This window comes from Aotus nancymaae, unplaced genomic scaffold (genome assembly GCF_030222135.1).
Source record: "Aotus nancymaae isolate 86718 unplaced genomic scaffold, 86718_ANA_hifiasm-v0.15.2.pri h1tg000012l, whole genome shotgun sequence".
NCBI classification, from domain to species: domain Eukaryota; kingdom Metazoa; phylum Chordata; class Mammalia; order Primates; family Aotidae; genus Aotus; species Aotus nancymaae.
In genome coordinates, this window is record NW_026988423.1 from 33,310,649 (window position 1) to 33,330,048 (window position 19,400).

A 19,400-nucleotide genomic window follows, 5' to 3' on the forward strand; every position below is an offset into this window, starting at 1 on the left:
GGCTGGGTGCCTTTCAGCGGAGCTACAGCTGGAACCCTCCGGCTGGGCCCAGAACTTGCCCAGGGCTCCCCAGACCCCAGGGTTACTAACAGGAAAACCATTCCACATCCCCTTGCAGGATCTAAGTCTGTCTTTGGACCAGTCAGTTCCCCCAGGTTAGAGCCCATGACGGGGTCAACTAAGCAAGGGAGGGAAGGTGAAGGCGAAGGAAGCCTGGCACCTGGATGGCAACCTGGCTTCTCCCCACACCTGCCTTCATTTATGACTCTGAAACATCCCCTACCTGACCAAGGGAGCCATTCTCCAGTTCTCTCACTCCATCAGGTCCCTCTGTGAGCCAGGACCAAGTCACACCTCTCAGCCACTTCTAGAAGCTCTGGGTAGAGGAGAAGAAGCGTGCAGAGGGTCCTATGCCAAAGCTCCCTGCCTGGCCCGAGCCTGGGCATACTGGCATTAGTGCAGCCCGGCCCCAGTGTGCCTCCTCTGCCTTCTACCATGGCAATTTAAAAGCAAGAAGACCCCCTTCACATCCTGAGAAAATCCCCTTCCGGGTGACCAGTTGATCCAATGAAAGTTTGAAAAGTTCTTCCTTCTCTAGGAGTTCTTGAATAAACACGGACTTACTAAGTGCAAAGTCTGATGGTGGACAGTTTCAAGGGGTCACTTTCAAAACACTTAATTAATTAATTTATGTAGAGACATGGTCTCACTCTGTCTCCCAGCACAGTGGTACAACCTCTGCTCACTGCAAACTCTGTCACCTCCAAGGTTCAAGGGATTCTCATGCTTCAAACTTCCAAGTAGCTGGGATTACAGGTGTGAGCCACCGCACCCAGCCATTTTCAAAACATTGCTCCTGCATACAAACCACTCAGAGGCCACAGCCCTTGGTTCTGTGATGGCTCTGAGCCCATGCCATCACATCTGATGGACCCAGAGAGCTGAGCCCCGCTTTCAGATGGGGTCGTGCACTCACTGGTCATTCCCAGTCTTCAGTATCTCCAAAATCCCAAAGTGATATTTCACTTTCAGACACTGAACGTTGGGATAGCTGGTTTCTTGCCTTAATTTAAGCCCTCTGAGAATGTCCGCTGTAAGGGAGAAGCCTCCAGGAACTCAGAGAGAACTCGTTCCCACTCGTTTTCCTGCTCCACCAATCTGACATCTGACAGATGTTGTCACCACTGCCGGAAGGATTGTGTCCCCAGGTCAGGGCAGAATGAGCACTGCCCATGACTCTCCCCTTCAGACTCCACTCCCGCTGGCCTCCTGTGTAGTCAGAGAGCCCACTGCCCACCGCCTCCTGCTGCTGCTTTGAGGTTGAGGTCCTGGCTTGAGCAGTTACCTTGCTGGAGGAGAGGACCCCCTGCTGTCTGGGGAGCACCATCCCTGCTCATGATCTGTAACAGTGGGGTGCCCTTTTCACACCCCTTATCTCATGGCTTGCTTTCCAGCCCCCCTCAATCCTGTGCCTCATATGGGGTGAGTCCCAGAGAAACCTGAAGTTGCCAAAAACCAAACATTGCCCATTGTATTTTGAGACCGTGCCCTGAAAACACCTCTGCCGAGCACCACTGAGCACATGTTAGGTGCCTGCTCTGGGTCAGACACTTGATTCTCAAAACACTGCTGAGAAGCTCTTAGTAACCCCTTACCAATGGGACAGTCGAGGCTCAGAGAGGTTTATGAGCTTCCTAAGGCCACTGTAGTAATGCGAGGCAGGGCCTTGGTGCCCAGTGCCTCCCAAACAAACAGCAGGGGCCGTGATCCTGCCCAAACTCTTGTGCCCATGACTCCTTGCTGGGTCTGGGCAACAGAGATCAGGAGATCCCTGGCTCTCGGGGTGGCATCATGGGCTGTACCGTAGAGTCCCAGCTTCCACGCACGATGTGCCCCTGCGGCAGGAAAATTGGCAAACAACCTTTCTCTGATTCCCAGAGAACTAATGAGCTGCAAAAAGAGATTAGACAGGGAAGAATTGCTTTCGGGGAGAAGCCACTTATCGGCTCGCCTTGGTTTCTGCTAACAACGTCACCTTAAACTGCCGTCAAATCTTTTCCTCCCTGTGTAGGTTTCATCAATCTTCTTATGAAAAAGAACACCACTTCTTATGAAAAAGAACACCACTGCAGTGCTAAAAATTCACTTAATAAAATGGACTTGACCTTGCAGAACTCCTTCTCATTTTAAACAGACGGCCACCAGTTTCCCTTTTAAACTCATTGCCAGTTTTAGAAACCTTTTTTTCTTGGTTTTGTTAGCCTAAAAATGTAGTATCAATATCTAGACTGGTTTCAAGGTGCAAGAATGGGCAAAGGTGGGGCGGGGACGGCCGGATGGGGCAGCTGCACCAGGTGTTTGGAGGTAGAGCTGGTGACAGATATAGGGGGTGCGGGCAGTGTAGGTTCTCACATTAAGTCATTCGTTCCAGCCCCAAATACCTTCTGTACATTCTTTAATGTCAAATATTCAGAACCCACATTACCTATGTAATGAGTAACTTTAAAAATGTCTACTTTAGGGGGCTACTGGACTAGCATTCTGCTTTCAGGGCATACATTTGCAAAATGATTGTTCTTGCTGAACAGTAGGGAAGGGGCAGAGGAGGCTGTGATACCTCATGTTGGCAAAGGATCTCAGGATCTTTCAAGAGAAGTCCCAAAGTTTCCGTTGAAAATGTCCTTAGCAGTAGAGGATGTGATGTTGGCTTCTCTTCTGCTCTGGTCACCCAGTGGTGATACTGAAGAGCTAAAATTTACTGAAAATCCCTCACGGACACCATCCTGAAAGGATAAAGTGGATCACCAGGGCTCTGATTCAGAATGAGCTGTGACTTCAGTTGGGAAAGGCGGCACAGCCCTGATGTGTGGGAGTGTTTTCCTTGCCCCGTGGCCCACCCACGGTAACCAGGCATCGGTGAATCTGTGCGTAGAACTTGGGCCAAAAGCACACGCCGAGCCTCAGAATCAGCCGTGAACAAGAGTATCTGGTGACGCTGAGGGTGAATTGCCTTCACAGTGGGAAAGACCCACGCAGAGGCTAGGTAGGAGCTCTGGGGATGGCCCTTGCCTGGGGATGGCAGTACAATTACTTACTGTTCAGTGTCGGAATGGAGACATGAGGTCAGGGGAAACGATGAATCTTTGAATTTGCACATTTGCCAGTCAAGCTCAGATTGCAATTCGAGGAAGGAGAACTAGACACATAATCTAATAAAAGCAACCATCTGAATGTTACCCTTAGAACACCCACCCGGGCCCAGAAGATGTGCTCTGCTGGTTCCAGTCAGAAGACCGACACCGATGCATGCACAGCAGATATCTCCTTAAGGCCTTGTTAGATCCCAGCCATAAAGTGTGCTGACTTTCTTATGGCAAATAAATGTCTAGGAAGGAGTTTTGAAAACAGAAACATTGCTGACTTTTTCTCTAAGTGAGTATTTACATTGATTCAGAAGCTGCTATTCAAATAACCTTGGCTCACTTGGTGGAAGCAAAAATCTTAAATCCCAGAGGAGAAATTACTGAGAATTTGGGCACATTAACATATACTTTGAGCTTCATTTTTCTACCAAGTAAGCAAAAGCATAAGCGGAGCCATCCTCGGCTATGCTGGGCGAGTCTGCAGCAGTGAGCGAGGAGGTGACGTGTAGGGGCACTGAGAACCCCTGTGTGCACCCACTGGATGCCACATTCCAAATTGCCTCTCTTTTTTTTTGAGACAGAGTCTCGCTCTGTTGCCCAGGCTGGAGTGCAATGGTGTAGTCTCGGTTCACTGAAACCTCTGCCTCCCAAGTTCAGGTGATTCTCCTGCTTCAGCCTCCCAGGCAGCACCTGGTGGTGGCACCACTGTGGTGGCACCTGCCACCACACCAGGTTCACTTTTGTATTTTTAATGGAGATGGGGTTTCCCCATGTTGGCCAGGCTGGTCTTGAGCTCCTGACCTCAAGTGATCCACCCGCCTCATCCTCCCAACATGCTGGGATTACAGCTGTGAGCCACCATGCCCAGCCCCCAAATCACCTCTTAAATAAACAGGCTCATGAAAGAGACTGCAGCCAGCCCTGTGTGATATGAAGCTTCAAGGCAGTGATTGTTTCCTCACTTCACCGTGCAGTTACCTGGGGAAGTGGGCAGACATGACCACTCAGGAATGCACTCACCTTCTCTCTCCCTACAGAGGCGACCCTGCTTGCTCTGGTTTATGGAAACAGCTAGGAAAGGAGGAAGCGCATTTGCTGAACCCAGACTGTGCCCTGATGGATAAGAATGTGGCTGTTTAATCTCCTGGTGTCTTTCCCATTCAGTAATTGCACTGGGAGAGCCTTACACTCCTCCTCTTCAGATTAAGCACTCCATGAACACACCCTGTCTTCATATATAAGATAAAATCCTTCACGCCTGTAATTCCAGCACCTTGGGAGGCTGAGGCAGGCGGATCATGAGGTCAAGAGATAGAGACCATCCTGGCCAACATGGTGAAACCCCATCTCTACTAAAAATACAAAAAATTAGTTGGATGTGGTGGCGTGCACCTGTAGTCCCAGCTACTCAGGAGGCTGAGGCAGGAGAATTGCTTGAACCCAGGAGGAGGAGTTTGCAGTGAGCCGAGATCATACCACTGCACTCCAGCCTGGTGCCTGGCGACAAAGTGAGACTCTGTGTCAGAAAAAAAAAAAAAATCCTGCCCAGAAGCCACTCCTGTTTTTGTCTCCCAGAATCCATGGCAGCAGGAAAGCCTGGGCATCAGTCCGGGAGCTGATCATCCTGATTATTCCCTTTGGAATTGGTGGAGCTTTGCAGGGCATTCGAAAAACCATCTCATTGTGATAAAGGATTAAAATGACATCTCAGAAAACACAGAGCCAACTCCACACAATGGCCAAAGGGTCTCTGTCTTTTCATTACTTCAATTTTCCCACATATCCATTATTCAGCAAATATTTAGTGAGCACCTACTATGTACCCAGAGCAGAAAGAGGCACTGCAAACTCAGTGGCAATCAAGACTGTCTTAGTCTACTGGGGCTGCAGTAAATACCTTAGTGTGGGTAATGTGTAAAGAGCAGAGGCTTCCTGCTCACAGTTCTGAAGGCTGGGAATGCCAAGATCAAGATCAGGCCGCCAGCAGATCAGGTACCTGGTGAGGGCCTGTTCCTCACAGATGGTACCTTCCAGGTGTCCTTACTTGGTGAAAGGGGCCAACAGGCTCCCTGAAGCCTCTTTCATAAGGGCACTCATCCATCATGAGGATCCACTCTCATGACCTCATCACCACCCAAAGGCCCTGCTTCCTAATGTCATCACCTTAGGGGCTAGGTTTCAAAAAAGGAATTTTAAGGGAACATAAATATTTAGACCATAGCAGAGATGATATGGTCTCTTGCCCTGGTGAAATTTGCTTTCTGGTGGGGAGTGGGAGAGACAGAGACAGAAAAAGTACACAAATCAAAGAATCACAGTTCACAATAAGGGCTAGGAGAGCAACAAACGGGGGCTAAGGTCAGGAACGGCAGGGCTGCCTCTGGGGAGGCTCTGAGCGGGGCCTGGGAGCTGGGTCTTGAAACAGAAGCAGGAATGAGCTCCTCTGGTAAGGGTTCTGGGGGAACAGCTATGTGCAAAGGTCCTGGGGTGGAAGGGGCAGCTGTATCCAGAGAACTGTAAAAAGCCCAGGGAGGCAGCAGCCCTGGGGAAGAGGGAGCAGGGAGTCGGCCCAAGCCTGGCTGGGAGCTAGGGCTGACAGTTCAGATCTCATGGCAGGTTCTGGGGAGAGCGCAGCAGGGGGCTTATCCAGGGGGACCCGCTATGAGTTCACCCTGAGATGGTGTGGAGATGGTGTGGCCTTTCCTCTCTCCTGGGTGTCACGGGTCATTAGCCACATTGGGGCACAGTCTGAGCAGCTCTATCCAGCTGTACTCAACCCTGCCCTTTAAGGACTAAAAGTCACAGGTTCTTTTCATAAATATTCCCAAGTTGTAAACTCAGGAGTATTTCTGAGCCATCCTGGACAAATCCTTCCTAAGTATTATTGCACATGCCCTGTGTGACAGAAGCTGGTCAGACTGTTCGAAGACCCTTCCCAGTGCCAAGGTCCATGGCCCACATCACTGCTCCATTTCCCCCCTGCCTGTAGCCAGGGAATGGGCTCAGCCAGCCACCTACGTGGGGTGCCAGGTGGTATGCGGGCTCCTTACCAAAGTGGAGAAGGCTTCTAGCTCCCAGCCCTGACCTTCAGAGCTGGTTCCACATCCATTTCAAACAGGCAGCATCTGAAAGAGAAAACCAGTCTCTCTTCAAGGCCCTTAAAGTGTTCATCTTAAAAGGGAAATTGCATTTTGCAAAGCACTGCTCGTGCATCTGACATTTGCACATCTGGAAAGCTGGGATTGCTTGATGTGGTGCTCAGTGAAATCCAGCTCTCCCTCCGCCTCCCACCCTCTCCCTTTCATGATCCTCTTCCCAGCTCCAATCCTGGACTCCCTGGGCCCTGCCCTCTGCCTCCAGCTTTCCTACCTTCCATGCATTATGCCTCATTCCCCAGCCAGGTTAACTGTTCTCCTCTGTGTATAAAAATCAGATTGCTCCTTTTAAAAAAAATAAAAACCAGCAAACAGACAAGCAGAACCCTTTCAAAGTGGAGGGCTTTGCAGTTGGTTCTTTACATGTAGAATTAGGGTGTTCCTAGAAGCCTTTTCAGGCCATCTCTTTAGGCTAGATGTAACTTGAAATCATTCACTAGTGTACTCAGCACGCATTTGCCAAGCCTCTCTGTGTCCCGAGCACCTCGCCAGGACCTGGGGAAACCAAGCTGACTCAGTCCACGCCCTCTGGGAGCCCACAGCCAAGTTGGAAGGAGGGTTCTGCACTGATTGCTCTGATTTATTGCATAGAATAATTTTTGTTTATTTAAAAACACCTTTCTATTTTATAAAGAAAAATGTCCATGTCATTGGACAAGAACCAAGAACCAGGTTCTTGGACAAAAGGCAAGAACCAGGTAAAAACACATAGACACATTCACACACACACAGACACACACACACACACACACACACACACATAGCAAAAGAAAAGACCAAACATGCAAGCTTTGTTAACAAAAGCAATGATCTGCCATCAAATCAGTATTAATGATTTACACCTTTAAAATGTGCCCTCAAAAGACGGTGCCAATTCCAGGCAAAACCTTCGTCCTCTCCACAGCAGGGCTTTCAGAGCGCGCCCTGTGGGAGACTTCACTTGAACCTTCTGAACCGGCCGTGTCCAGCACCCCGCCCGGGGCCTTCCTCGCCCGCCCCGTCTGCAGAGAGCTATTCTGGGTCTCCTGAGGGTGTCGCCTGGGATCCTCCCGGCTACAGCGCAGGCGTCCCTCTTTCTTAGGTTACAACAGTTCCCAAGATTTCTTTCATGCTCCAAGTTTTAAAAAAGAAACAGAAATGAAAAGGAATCGCTGCCCTTCATCCCCCCGACCTGAGAGAGGCCCCTGCCGACATGAGAGGGATCCCTGCGGACCTGAGAGGCACCTGCCATCCGGCTCCCGCGCCCTCTGACCCGCGCCGCCCCGCCCCGCTGGCCCCCGAGTCCCCTTAGCCGCCACATTCCTGCCTGAGGCCAGCAGGGGGCAGCACTTGCCAACTGGCCACGCGGGACCGCAGACTCTGAAGGGGCAAGAGAAGGAATGCCGGGCCAGCTGCGTGAGAAGTGACGACCACTTGGACAGAGGAGGCAGTGCAGCTGCAGCTATGTAGCTGAATTTGAGAGTTTTAGGGCAGTAATTCGCAGAACGATCGGATTGAGGCAGAGGGGAGTTGTGAGGGAGGAGCCCGGGCCTCTGGCTTGCAGAAGCAGATGGACAGAGGCTGCACAACCCCTGAGCCTCGCTGCACTGAGTAGACTCTCATTTAGAGAGGTCGGGAAAAGAACGGCATGAGTTTTTTTTAGCCAACCCCCTGCATTTGCACGTTTGCATCTGAGGACCCTCAAAAGCCGGCATTTGCATACACCTCCGAAGACAGAACAGTGAGAGTCCTAAGTTTGGGAGTCATCAGGCTGTAAGTGGGACTTGGAGCTGAGTTACTAGCTAAGATTGTCCTCGAAGGAGGGAGAGCGTGGACAGAGAGGCAGGCTAGGACTGACGCTTGAGGGGCTCCCTCGTTGAATGGGCAGAGGCTGGACGGGAGGATGCCTCTCCTCAGGAACTAGAGGGCTCTCCATGGCCCCGGCCTTCAAGCGCTCTCCGGGTGTTAACCTGGGAAGACCCTCCCAGAGACCAGCACTACGGCTTCCAAGGTCCCTGTGATTCCGGGGGATGCTGAGTAAGGAGCCCACGGAAGGGTCCCCAGGTGAAAATGTGCCAGGGCAAGCCCAAGGCTACACTGGTTTATGCGCCTCCTGAGCAGAGCTGCCCTCACCATCCCCACCGCAATCCATCTGCTCCCCTCGGGCCCACCGTCCCTGAGGAAGCCCAAATGGCCTCTCCTGCACCCCCGGGCTTCACTGCCACCGCTTCCCTCCCCTCTGAGTGCGGCCATCTCTTCTTGCTAGCTTGCTTACTTGCTTGTCACAGGATCTGGGCTGCTCTGACTTCCTCCTAATTAGCTCTTTTCATGTTGTAGCTTTGCAATTTCTCTTGCTTTCCACTGCCCATTTAAATGCTTTATTTTCATTTTTGAAGCATTCCTTTAAACTTCCTGTCACCTCGTTGGTTTCTATTGTGATGTGTGACAGGTAGCTGGCTTAAAAGAGTGAATTTCCATATTCTCCTTACAGATTTGCATTTTCCCATCAACTGGAGAAAAGACAGCTGAATCAATGAAATAGCTGGTGGGCAGAAAGCTGCACTGAAGAAAGCAAGTGGCTCCTTTGCCATATGAGACCTCAGGGAGGCAAAGCTCAGAAGCCAGCGGTGGGGGACGAACTCTGTAGTTAGTAGAAACTTTGATTCCTACGTCCCTGCCACCCAGTGCACCCCATCGCCCTTAGTTTGTATTTGACCATGCCTAGGATAGCCTATTCCGGAAGATAATTCTTAAGCAGTTTGGTTGTTAGTTTCAGTGACACGTTCCATGTGGTTCCACTTCATCTCATTCGCTGCAGGATGGTCTTTGCATGTCACGAGTCAGTGCTCACCATTTCCAGGTGCCCCTGTCTTTCTCGAGAAAACTTGCAGAGTTTCTTCAGCAAAACCCTTCAGCCAGGTTTCACAGACGTGTCCGGCAGACTGTGACATTTTCACTCACACATCTACGACACACACCCAAAGAAACAGCCCCCTCCAAGATTCATAGCAATCCATCCCTAATTCTATAGCTCACTTCTTTCTTACTGACCTTTGAGTGGATTACAATCACCCTTGCCTTAATCACTAATTTACAGTGAGAGTTATATATGGAAAACCACACGTATTAGATTAATATTCTCCCCTTGCATAAGCGTATCACCATCATCTTCAAACACCACCCAGATGTGGAGCCACAAGCATTTTCAGCTGCACTTCGAGTGTCCACCTCATCTTGGGAAAAAAAGAAAAAGTCTTTTCTTTCTTTCTTTATTTTTGAGGCAGAGTCTCACTCTGTCACCCAGGCTGGAGTTCAGTGGTTCGATCTCATATCACTGAACCCAGGTTTCAAGCAATTCTCCTGCCTTAGCCTCCCAAGTAGCTGGGATTACAGGCACCTGCCACCATGCCCAGTTAATTTTTGTATTTTTAGTAGAGACAGGTTTCACCATGTTGATCAGGCTGGCCTTGAACTCTTGACCTCAGGTGATTCCCCGCCATCCCCATCCCTGGCCTCGGCCTCCCCAAAGTGCTGGGATTACAGGCGTGAGCCACCGTGTCTGGCCAAAAACTTCCTTTTCAATCTGACAGACCCAGATTCAACCTCTGAGTCTCTTTCTCTGCAGCACAGTGGTAACTGTCGCGTGGATTATTACAGAATTAAATAAGATTTCATGGGGGCGGCCTCACTCAAAGTGGCTTCTCTGTAAACATTCACTCCTCTCCCCTTTCAGTCGGGGCCATGTGTGGACAGAGGCGACGTCTCTTCCACCCTCGTCCTCCTTTGTGTCACCGTCCTCGTGTTTTCCCTGTCACTCCTGGCTTTCCAAGAACCTCTTGGGCTGAGCTGGCCGAGCATCCCCTCCAGCAGCAGTCAGCTGTGCTCCTGTTGCTGTGGATAAGACTGTCCCCCTACTGGGGAGCCCCCCACACTCTCCCAGGACACTTCCTCCTCTTCCTTCTATACAACTCACCCCGCCTGATCCTGCAATGATTTGCTGAGCACGTACGAAGCACCTGGCCGCCCTGTGCCTGGTGCCACTGCCCCAGGTCCTGGCTCAGGGGTTTCTGGTAGCACCCGAGTCAGAGCCAGTCATGCTGCCCATGCACCCCATGCAGGGTTCTGGGCCAAGGGCCCATCCTGGCTAACAAGGCTCAGCTTCCCTCTGACCCCATACATGAGGGGTCAGGCGAGAGCCTTTTCTAGAAAAGCAAGTTCCCCCTGCCCCTTGGCTTGTGAGGTTGGTGCCGGGGAGGGAGTCTTGCTTTGACATGGGGGAGGGACTCGTCGGAGCCTTTAGAAATGGGATTCTCTGCCTACTTGCGTGGGCAGTCAGTGGAGCCACTGCTTATGAAGCAGACAGCTGCTTTGCAGTGACGAATGCACCAGATGTGAGGGAGACTCGTGGAATGAGTCACAGTGGAAGGCTATAGCACATTCATCTACAGCAGAAGCGCTCCCAGGGAGTCATTTGCCAGGTCATACGGCAAAACAATGACCTCAGCCCCCAGGGCCCTGCGGCCTATGAGCAGCAGGGCATCTGTCTTGAGAGCTGGGCAGGCTCTGGGAGGGCCAGCTGCCCTGGCACCTGAAGCACTTCCTGGGGAGAGCAGGGAACAAGAGGGTGCATGTGGAGGTCAAACTTGGAATTGGCTTCCTGGATAATTCCCTCCTTCGATCCCCTATCCCATCCCTTATTCTCCCCACCCTCCCTGGAGGTACAAGGAGAAAACCACCACTGAGAAGGAGGCTGGGAGTTAGGGACACAGAGGCTTAGGGAGGTGGGAAGTTAGGGAGGCAGCGATTAGGGAGGCCGAGATTACGGAGGCTGGGATTAGGGAGGGCAGGGGTTGTAAACCCGCACTGCCTACTCCCCCCACAGCCAGGCAGGTGTCCTGTCTCTGGCTGACTCCTTCCTGGCCTCCTTTCACTGTCACATGGACTGGGTTTTCTCTCCCCTCCCGCCTCCTATATGTAGTTGGTGAGCACTGGTTTTTGCCTTCTGCTGTGAACCGAATGCTTGTGTCCCCGCAACCCCAAATTCCCATGTTGAAACCCTAACCCTGATGTGTTGGGATTTGGAGGTGGGGCCTTGGGGAAGGGATTCGCCTTAGATGAAGTCAGGAGGGTGGGGCCGTGCGGGTGGGATTAGCGCCTTCAGGAAAAGAGGAAGAGGCCGGGCACGGTGGCTCAGGCCTGACATCCCAGCACTTTGGGAGTCCGAGGTGGGCAAATTACTGGAGCTCAGAAGTTCAAGACCAGCCTGGGCAACAGAGCAAAACCCCATCTCTACAAAAAATTCAAAAATTAGGCAGGTGTGATGGCACACACCTGTAGTCCCAGATATTTGGGAGGCTGAGGCAGGAGAGTTGCTTGATTCTGGGAGATCCAGGCACTCCAGCCTGGGTGACAGAGTGAGACTGTATCTCGGAAAAAAAAAAAGAACCAGAAAGAGACAGAAGATCCTTCTCTCTTTGTGCCACGTGAGGATACAAGAAGAGGGTAGGCTTCTGCAAACGGGCCATGACCCCTCCCAAGACATCAGATCTGCTGGCACCTTGATCATGGACTTAGTCTCCAGAGCTGCGAGAAATAAACATTGATTGTTTAAGCCACTCCATCTATGGTGTTCTATGACACAGCCCAAGCTGACTAAGACACCCTCCAAGGACAGGCAGTAGGGCATCCCTGGGGGGGTATAGCCAACCCCTGTGCTCTCCAGATACACAAGATCTTCCCTATGGGTTTGTCAATTCAAGGTTATAGAAATGGAGTTTCACAGTAGGTGACGTTCTGAGATGGGCTTTTCCACCTGGCGAGTCACAGCCTGTGGGGTTGACAGCTGCTCCTCCTCCTCCTCCTGCAGCACCCATAGAGGACCCCCTGTGCATAAACCACATCTCAGTAGAGGCCACCACACTGCACCCCTCTCATTGCCTTAAGAGGGTTGCTAACTCCTGGGAGTAGAATTGCCAGATTTAACAAATAAAAATACAGGTTTCCCAGTTCCATTGAAATTTCAGGGGATCAATAACTAATGGTAGAACGTAACTGTGTCCCATGCAGTTCTGGGGACACACTTATACTAACAGATTTTGTCGTTTGCCTGAAATTCAATTGAATCAGGTGTACTGTATCTTTGTTTGTTGAATCTGGGACTGTGCCCACTTCAGCCTATCTGGTCACTTGGAGGGAGCGGTGTGACAGTTTATGCCCTTAGGCTGTCCCTACCAGGGTGAAATGATATGATAAATTGATCAGCACATTAAAGTGTTAATAACTCAAAAGGTCGTGGTGTGTGTGGCTGAGCAGGAATCACAGAGTCTGAGCCCAGAGGGGTGACTGTCTATCTCACCCTCGGTTTCCCCACCCCTGTAATGCAGGCATCTAACCAGATGACCGCCTAACACCCTTCAGTGCTGGCATCCGGAGCCTCCTCATGAAGCTGTTGTCATAGTTTGGAATGTGTGAGTGTGACCTAGAGAACATTCTGGGTGCAGACATGAAGATCCAGTATGTCTGATGTGAGGCCAGAAGCCTGCATTTAAAAGTGCATCCTCAGCCAGGCGCGGTGGCTCACACCTGTAATCCCAGCACTTTGGGAGGCTGAGGCAGGCAGATCACGAGGTCAAGAGGTCAAGACTACCCTGGCCAACATGGTGAAACCTTGTCTTTACTAAAAATACAAAAATTAGCAGGGCGTGGAGGCGCATGCCTGTAATCCCAGCTACTTGGGAGACTGAGGCAGGAGAATCACTTGAACTGAGGAGGCGGAGGTTACAGTGAGCTGAGATCGCGCCATTGCACCCCAGCCTGGGTGACAGAGTGAGACTCTGTCTCAAAAAAAAAAAAAAAGTGCATGTGCTGCCATTCAGATGTGGATAATCTGAAGAAGACCGCTTGGGATACTCTGGTCTTGCATCTATTCTACTCAGCAGGGTGTGTGTGTGTATGGATCCATAGGGGTTGCTTCATTTTTAAAACAGGCCCCCAGGGTGAAAATTCAATGTAACCCTAGTGAAAGGCTGTCAGGAATCATTGTGAGGCCACCCATGCTTTGGGCTTCCCCGGGCCCCTTCCATCTCCTTGTCTACTCAGCTGTCACCATCTGTGGACTTGGGTGGGGACTCCCTGACTCACCACGTGGATGGGACAGCCCGGCCAGCGTTTGCACAGAACACAACTGCAGAAGTGAAAACTCAGCTCTGACCCCAAACAGGCGGGCGGGCACAACATGGTAGCCTGGCCCTGGGTACAGAGCCATCTTGGAGGCAGGGAGACGGCGTGGGGGCTGCAGCCACACTGGGGGCCTGGATTCTTGGAAATGATCATGGATACTGATGTGAGCAGAAGAAATTGAGAGACAGCAGCTTGAGCTTACAGAGCTCTGCAATTCCCCCCAGATGGCCTCAGGCTGCCACTACAGATGTGTCCTGCACTTCTCACCGCCATCTGGAGTCAAGCGGGCATCTCCAGGCTTTGGCACTGCACCACGTGCAGACAAGACTTCAGTGCACATTAACTTCCACTGTTATCAAGAACCTGGTGTCGCCCACTGCCGGCCCACTCTCCAAGGCCACAAGGTTAGTGATTAAGCACATGTGTCGTGGAGCCGGATAACCCAGAAACAAGCCTTGCATCTACAGCTTGCTCAGAGACCTCATGCCCTTTACTTAACCTCCTTTGCAAAATAGAGAAAAAGGTCTCCCTTCATGACAGACCCAGCCCCAAGGAATGCAACGAGCTGACAGCCTCCAGCAACAGGGGCCGGCACATCAAGGCTGTGTGTTTCCCAGGCAGAGCCCGGCTGATGATGACTGCTGTGGTGGGCTCCTCTATGGGCCATTTTGGGCTGGAGCCCCTGCAGCACTCACCAAAAGTCTTCTGAGCAGCGTGCAGTCTAAGGATCTTCCTGCCTGACCCTCCTTCCGCCTCTCTCCTTTCATAGGTGTCAGACTTGCATCACAACCCGAGGCTCCCTTTGCCCACTTCTACTTAGTTTGCATTTTGTTCACAGGCATTACCCCTTGTAAATCTCTGGCATGTCTAACGACATCTTGGCATATTCTTCCCGAGGACCCAGCTGATGAATCATCCCCAGTCTCACGGTCCCGTCCACCTGCATCAGGACCCTGCTGTTAGCATGGGGAGTTAGCTGGGGCTCTGCATTCAGCCTGTGGTAGCTCCACCACACATGCGATCAACTCCCGACTTCATTTTCAGTACAGCCTGTCCTCTGTTGGTAGCAGATGAAAGTCATTTTAAATAACGCCATAAAGACCTGTGGCCTCAAAATGACTCCTGTGTTGATAGCTGTGGGCTTAAGCCCATCCTTCTCTCTCTGTGGGGTTCCTTGTGCAATGAGAAAACCAGCTCACTTCACGACCATGACCATCCCCACGTCCTCCATGACTTTGGTTGCCAGGGCTGCTGCATGAGCCAGTGTGTCCCTTTACGCCTGGACCTCATCTCAAGCCACCACAGGCTTAGTAAGGTCTCACCACCCTGCATACCACCAGCCAAGGGGTATCCAGCGAGTGATCCCAGTTCAGAACTTCATCCTCAGGGGCTGCTCCTTACGGCTGCTTCTGATATCAACTTTCCTAGTTTAGGGTTCTCCAAAGTCAGAGGCTGAGACAAGGCCCTGGGTGTACATCATTTATTCGAAAGGCAAACATAGAATGGACAAGGGGGGGAAGTGCAGAGAGAGACACACAGGAAGGGAGAAAAGTCAGTACAGGTTGTGGCATCGAATGTGGGTGATTGAGGTCATGCCCACCGGGATCCTTGGAAGTGTCACGTAGAATACAGCTCAGCAGCAGCCCCCCCAGGGAAGCTGGGGGATTCACACACCAGTGCTTTACCCCATTGGTTAAGAGTTGCCCTGGGGGGCTTTCAGGATGAGGCAGCTCTACACCCTGGTCAGGCAAGCTCTTACTGCACTGAAAAACGCAAAACAAGACCGAGCTATCAACGCCAGGGCTTGTGGTAGGGATGTGTCAGCAGGAATGACTGTCCATGGCAGCTGGGGACACCCAGCAGGGGCCCAGGGCTTGCTGGTAGGCCGAAGCAGGATCTGGTATAGATGATCCAACCCGCACCCAAGTGGTGAGCATAGGACCCAATAGAGAGCATTTCAGTCCTCACCTTCCTCCCCCATCTAGTGTCCCCAAGACCTATCGCTGCCATCTGTACGACCACGCATCTCCAATGGTTAGTTCCAACTCATAAGTGCGAACCTCCAGTATTTGTTTTTGTTTTTGCTATTGTTTTTATTTTTGTTTGAGATGGAGTCTTGCTCTGTCACCCAGGCTGGAGTGCAGTGGCACGATCTCCACTCACTGCAACCTCAGCCTCCTGGGTTCAAGCAATTCTTATGTCTCAGCCTCCCTAGTAGCTGGGACTACAGGCATATGCCACCATGCCCAGCTAATTTTTTTGCATTTTTAGTGGAGACGGGGTTTCACCATGTTGGCCAGGCTGGTCTTGAACTCCTGACTTCCAAGTGATCCACCTGCCTTGGCCTCCCACAGTGCTGTGATTATAAGCGTGAGGCACCATTCCCTGCCCCAGTATTTGGTTTTCTGTTTCGTGTTAATTGTTAATTTGCTTAGACGTTAACCTCTGGATGCATTTGTGTGGCTGCAGAAGACATGATTTCATTCTTTGGTATAACTGTGTAGTATATTTACCATGTATGCTTTATCCAATGCAGTGTTGATGGGCACCTGGGCTGATTCCACATCTCCACTATTGTAAATAGGGCTGCAGTGAACACGTGAGTGCAGGTGTGTTATTTTCCAGGGTATAGTTAGCCAGTAATAGGATTTCTGGGTGGAATGGTAGTCCTGTTTTCAGTTCTTTGAGAAATCTCCAAAATGTTTTCCACAGTGGCTGAACTCATTTACACTCCCACCACCAGTGTGTAAGTGTGCCTTTCTCTCTGCGGCCTTGCCTGCATCTATTATGTTTTGACCTTTTAATAATAGCCACTCTGACTGGTACTTCACCGGACTTTAAAGATGAAATGTGACACTTCAGAGAAACCTCATGCTCGACATCGGCTGCTTGACCTGCCCTCCTAGGCCCTTTTCATTCCAGTGAGAGAGACTGACAAGAGGAGTGTGAATGTGTGGATCGTTTGAAGCCACCCAAGATATCGAAGCAAGCAAGAGCAACAACCAGATTTGCAGTGCAGGGGAGAGGCTGGCAGCAGAGAGAGTTCGGGGCCTTCAGCGGCGTCACTGGGGACCCAGAGTATGCAACACACACTCTAGGTCACAGTGGTGACAGCAGACAAAATGAAGGCCTCATTCTGGGGACCAGGGAAGGCATTCAAAAAGCCATCCTGCAATGAGTGTCACATTCAGACTTTGAGATCTGCTGTGAGCAGAGCACCATGAGGGAATATGCAGCAGGAAAGCGAGCAGCAGCCCAGAACCAGGCAGGCGCTGACAGTGCCCCCGGGAAGCGACGCTGGATTTGGACTCTGAAGGGTGAGCAGAAATGACTTAGGTAAAGATAAGGAAGAAGAGCCTCCTAGACACAGGGAACAGCGTATACAAACGTCAGGAAGACAGAGGAGCCTGGGATGTCGGAGGAAGGATGGGCAAGGAGCTGAGTGCAAGGAGTGGGGCTGGTCTGCAGCTAAGAGAGGTCACTGGCAGGTCGTAAGTGGGGATGCTATGTAATCAGACTTGCAACTTTTCAAAATTGCAAGTCTCATTACATAGCATCCCTACTATGCATCCCAGTTTGGCTGTGGCATGGAGCGTGACATGAGGAAGGTAAGAGCAGCAGTGGGGAAGTGGGTTAGGGAATGAATGTGTTAATCCAGGCAGGAGAGGCTCACAGCTCAGATCAGGGTAGCAGAAGTAAATCAGTAGATATGAAAGGAAGTGGGCAGCTGCTGGTCATGTTTACAGGTGGAACTGACTGATACCGACCAGAGGCAGCCAAATGCCTAGGCAGGTAGGGGCAGGTCCCGGTGAAACACCATGTCCAAGCTGAAGACAGTCCTGGGTAAAACCTCGGACCAGAGTGAGAACTTCTGTTCCTGTTTGCCTGTCCTTCCCCTATTCTAAGCCCATAAAAGCACTGGACCCAGACACACAAGGAATTTCCCACCTTCAGGTAGGGGGACCACCCCTGCATCCCGTCTCCGCCGAAAGCCCTTTCATAACAAAATAAAACTTTCTGCCTTGCTCGTTCTTTGATTGGCTCATTCTGCTTGGATGCTGGACAAGATCTTGGGAACTGGTGCACAAGCCAGACTCCGCCCAGGCAGGCTGAGTGGGCGGGCCGTCTCCTGCAGCAGTTAGCATGGCCGAGCGAGGCCCAGGTGGGGTGTCGCTGGCTGGAGGTCCCCAGCTTGCAAAGTGACCAAGAAAAAAAATCCTGCATCAACAGGGCCAGTGAGGAATGGAAGAAAGGCCCTGAGTGGGGTGAGAGGTGTCAAGATTGGCATTCTCATTTGTGACCCGAACAGAGACTAAACGATCATCACATTTGCTAAGAAAACACTGGAGAAAGATTGTGCTTGAAAAAGAGCTAAGTTCCATTTTTTCTGCGTTGAATGTTACCTTAGTCCATTTTCTGTTGTTTCTAACAGAGTACCTGAAACTGGGTGATTTATAAAGGGAAGGAATTTATTTTTTATGAAGGACTGAGGAGTCCAAGGTTAAGGAGCTGCACCTGGTGAGGGAGTCTGTAGAGGTCTGAGGTGGCACAAAGCACCCCACGAGAACCCATTCATCCACTAACTCATTAATCTGTGAATCCACTAATCCACAAGTGGACTAATCCATTCATGACGGTAGGACCCTCATGACCCAATCACCTCTTAAAGGCTGCATCTCTCAGTTCTGCCGTGTTGGGGTTATGGCTCAGCATGCGCTTTGGAGGGGACAAACATCCAAAGCATAGCGCATGGGAAGCCTCTGCGAGGCATCCAAGGAACAGAAGCCCGAGGAGGAGGAGGAGAGCACAAGGGCAGGAGACAAACCAATGGAACCAGGTTTCCAGGCCATCAAAGACCAAGGCAGGAGCACTTCCAGGATGTCGGGAGGAGTGTGGTATGCTGCCGAGAGGGGGAGTGCAAGGGGAACAGTGCCCCTTAGCAAGGGCTGTCGCCAGGGTATGGGTGCAGAGGCCAGTGTCAAGGGGCTGAGGGGGCACGAGGCAAGAGGACTGAGAGGAGGTGCACACGATTCAGTTCCTGGAATATTGGCCATGACGTGGAGGTGAGAACCAGGGCAGCAGGTGTCTGCAGGGAAAGGGGGTGGGTGGAGATGATTCTGGAGTTTCTGATTGTGAGCTGATGCTTTAAGATACAAGACACTGAGGCATGCCTAAGCGCAGATGGGAAATGTCTGCTGGAGAGGAGGAAGCGGAAGATGCCAACGGCAAAGAGATTACCCGGGGCATGAGGCCAGGGTAGATGGGAGTGGGAACGCAGAACCTGAGGCGGGATGAGGTAGAGAACCCCTTTTCACAGGGTGCTCGCTCTTCCCTGCTCTCCCGCCACCTGTCCTGCCCCCTTCTCTCTGCCTTTTGGAAAATCCTCTCTGTCTTCCATTCCCCAGAAGAAGTCACTCCCCCTTCGTTCTTCACACCCAACCTAACCCACACTGCTCCCTCTTCCCACTGAATGCTCGGGTCTCCCTCGGTAGTGGTGCGCGCCTGCATTCCCAGCTACTCGGGAGGCTGAGGCAGAAGAATCACTCATTATTCACGCCAGGTAATTACCAGTGTCTTCTCAAAGTGCCAAAGGCCTTAGTCACCTCACCTGGTGGCCCAGAGGTCCAGGTGGCACTTTCTCTTTCTGTGACCCCTCAGCACCTGGCTCTGTCCCGATGGAAAGAGCTACACAGGAGGCGGTGAAGGAGGAGATCTCATGCTCCTGGCTTCCCTGTGCCATCGGGACTTCAGTCCTGAATGAACACTCAGAGAGTGACAGATGTCCCGCTGCCAAGATCCATGTTTCTCGTGAGGACAAGGACAGAAGGACTGAGCCTCGGCCACTGGCCATTAAGGAAAGCACAAGACAAGTGCAGGGTGGTGGGCCCAGGAGCACACGGGGTGTGGATCACACCCACCCTGTCCTGTGTGCGGCCTCTCACCA